We start from the raw sequence: 3,631 nt of genomic DNA, 5'->3' as shown, positions 1-3,631 counted from the left end.
CTACAAAAATCTATAATTTTAGTAGGAATTATTTTTTATGTTACTAGGGTTTTAACCCCCAGAAAATACAATTCTCGCGGTTGCAAAATCTCCTGGGAAAAGCTGCGTCAGTAAATAATTACCGGCAATTTTGGGAAAAAATCGCGAAATTAGCGGGGGTTTTGCGAAAACCGCCGGGAGTGACAGGGGTTTCGTAAAAAACGTCGAAAATAGCCGAGTTTTACAAAAACTGCCAGAAATAACCGGGGTTTTACAAAAACCGTCGAAAATAGCCGGGGTTTCACAAAAACCACCAGAAATAGCCGGGGTTTGGCAAAAATCACCCCTATTTCCAGGGGTTTTCTTCAAAACGCAGAAAATGTTTATATTGTTTGCCAGGTATTCATAAAGGCATATTACATTATGATTTTAAGTCTCTGACCAGAGAACTATTATTGCAAGATTAAAGAACAATTTAATTAATGTCTTCTGTGATGGCACAACCTTGAAACAGTAGATGGTAATAATATCCCAAAGAAGACTAATGGAATGATGAAGAGAATTAACACATGTTTGATTTGGTTTCAGATTAAGTTAATCTTGTTCATAATTCATGAAACTATTCAAATAGTTTTCATTTTTCACCTTAAACCAAATATACTACAAACTTAACAACCAGGATGACAATCAATCAAAGGTGTAAGAAAGACATAGAATCAGGACTTGAATACACTAAAAGAAAACAAAAATCTTGCATATGTGAGAGAAAACACAAATTCTCTTCTTTTGCCTCCATTGTTAAGTAGATTCAACACCCACTTCTTACAAAACAACCCTCAATCTTGTCTTTTCTTTCCGCCTTTGATGTTCATATGGGTTTTATCCTAATATGCCACCTAATGCCTACATGAATTAATTATCATCATGAGCTACAATGGTAGGAATTTGACCGTGGTTAACAAAATCAATTTTATTCAGTCGTAAGCAGCATAAGACTTGCTCTGGCAATTCCTCCTACTTTTAAGCCTATCAAAGCATAGAAGAAAAAGGGTATTATTAGAATGATAACAATTGCATAGATAAGATACAACTTATGAAACAAAGAATTGAATCTTTCATTTGTCTAAGAGAAAGAGTAGTTAAGCCCATATTTTGCCTGGATAGTTAAGCCTAAATTAAGTACAACATTTTTTGTACGGTCTTGAAGTGGATCAAGTGCTTTCCTTGATATATAGCTAAAGCGATGTATATCCAAGTCAATCTCAAAGTAGTTTGGTCCATGCAATGACGAATTGAAGACACATAATTTAACAGTTGATACACAAGGGTATAAATTCATTTAGCATGATAATTAAATTTAAAGAAGAAAATTTGAAGCCAGGTGATCCATTTGTGTAACCTTAAAGAAACTGTGTTGAGGGCGTGAAAGTATTGGCTTTCCATTGTAGGCATGTATAAGCTTTTTCTCTGCAGAATTTAGCTCAAGGTCCTTAGGATTAACTACCTCAGCCAAAAATTTTAGCCATGTTAGCAAAGAAGTGAGACTGCATGAGAGTTTACAATGTTAGAATAAATGTGTCATATTATATGTTCAACATGTTGGTGATATAATTGGATCTGAGTAGATAAAGGTCAGGTGGAATTTAAATGGGGATTATGGGTATGAAAAGCTCCTAAATCACCACATACCATACAAGATTACTATCACATACTTATTTGTCATCTTTCTATATCAAAATCAACTTGTTAAGTATGGAGTTTACCATCAACAGTTGTATGCTTCTATTTGGAGTAAACTATCATGTCCCTGCTAACTATCTGAACCCAAGACAACACATATAGATTGATCAAGTGCATCAAGTGTCATGTTATAATCTTGCTTCGATTATGAGAGAAACAGGTAAGTAATCAAGTGCCAAAAATAAAATTTAACAAAGAAAACTAAGCAGAGAATTAAGAGAAAATGAAAAAGTGTAAAACATTGCCAATATGTTAGGCTACATAATAATACATTCCTGTACATGTTATAAAATTCTCAGGCATTATCACTTTAGGATGGAAGAATTAATCAATCAAAATTGCTAAGAAGTTTATTCTACCATACTTCCTATCCACCTCTTAGGAAAACTATAAAGGTAATGCAATATATACCACACTATATTATTGTGTAAGACTTGAAATTAAGGAAAACATGGCAGAAAAAGGAAAGACTAAAATATATATTTAATGCTAATAGTGGTCTCTGTTGAATAAAGAAAATTTAGACATGAATTGAAAATGTTGGAGTATGGATCAGTGAGAGGAAGGGCGATAATGTTTAGCGTGAGGAAAGACCTTGCACTGTTCGACGACATTGAGCAGGTCCTACTCTCTGAAGCCAATGAGGAATTGGGCTAGGCCTTCAAGAAACAGCATTGCCTGGTACACAGTGGTTGCGCTCATTATGTCCACAAGAACGCTCCGCCTCACGCGGTTCGCCCAAAGAACCACGCTCACCACCTCTTCCATTTGTGCTTTAGCATCCGCGCCCCCCACCTCCTTGGCGGCAGCGATATTATGCTCCTCCCAGCACCAGAACCAGTTCCCCACGATGCACTCCATGAAGGCACTCTCGGCGCGCTTGAGGCGGTCTGAGAGGGTGGCGACGATGTGGCGGAGGCGACACTCAATCTGGTCCATGCACAGGGTGAGGGAGTTAGAGGAGTTGCTCCATGCAAGAGCTACCTGCCATGGACGGTAAGGGAAGGGGAGGGGGAGGTGGCGGCAGGGGTTGTTTTGGTCAGTCTCAGGGGATATTGTTGGTGGAGGATGGAACACATATAATAAACCGCCAATAGAATTAATTATTTTTGTAGTGCTATAATGATATTTCAAATAATAATATGATAATAGAAATCAATACATAAAATTATAGTTCACTTCAATACTTTAGTATACATTTTGAAGCATTATTTTATATTTATTAGTTTTTAAGTAATAAATTTTGTTGCTGGCAATAGAAAAAGTAATAATTTCTTTAATAAGTATTTTGTGAAATGTTAAATATGTAATAAATGTTTATAGTATTTAACAAATCTGTTTCTTCTATTTTTTTATCTGTCTTAAGTAAGGATAGCAAAAAATTTCGCACCCATAGATATTCGTGGATAAAATCCGTGACGGATAGTTGGTATCCGTCGATATTTACTATCTGCGGATTGTGGATAGCGAGTTTTTTAATATCTACTTATAAACGGGTCGGGTGCGGGTATTATACTATTTGTACCCGTGGATATCCGCTAACCACAAAAAATAAAAATAAAAATTTAATTTATATTTTATTAAGTTAAATTTAATTAAAATTAACTTTAATTTATATTTATAAGGTTAAATATAATTAAAATTAAATTTATATTTATATTTAATTTAATATATATTATATTTTATATATTTTTTGTAATTTTATTTAAGTTTTATTATAATAGTTTATAAAAATATATTTTTTTAAATATTTGCGGGTATCCATTGATATCCGAGGGGTTTTAAAATATCCGCAAATATTTTTTAAGCAGATATCCGTGCGAATAACAGGTCGGATAGCAAGTGGATTTTTTTTATCGGATTAATTTGCGAATAGACACTATCCGTATCCAACCCGACCTGCTGTCTCAAG

General features: G+C 34.5%; 1 pseudogene; it reads right to left on the bottom strand.

Annotated features, from left to right (window-relative positions):
• Positions 1-2,343: 2,343 nt before the first annotated feature.
• On the bottom strand, positions 2,344-2,658 carry LOC124847091 (protein INAPERTURATE POLLEN1 pseudogene; annotated as a pseudogene).
• Positions 2,659-3,631: the final 973 nt, after the last annotated feature.

Source organism: Vigna umbellata, chromosome 5, assembly GCF_029865625.1.
Source record: "Vigna umbellata cultivar VRB3 chromosome 5, Vumbellata_1.0, whole genome shotgun sequence".
Classification (NCBI taxonomy): Eukaryota; Viridiplantae; Streptophyta; class Magnoliopsida; order Fabales; family Fabaceae; genus Vigna; species Vigna umbellata.
Note: the sequence above shows the minus strand (reverse complement) of the source record. Positions and strands in the feature narration are given on the sequence as shown.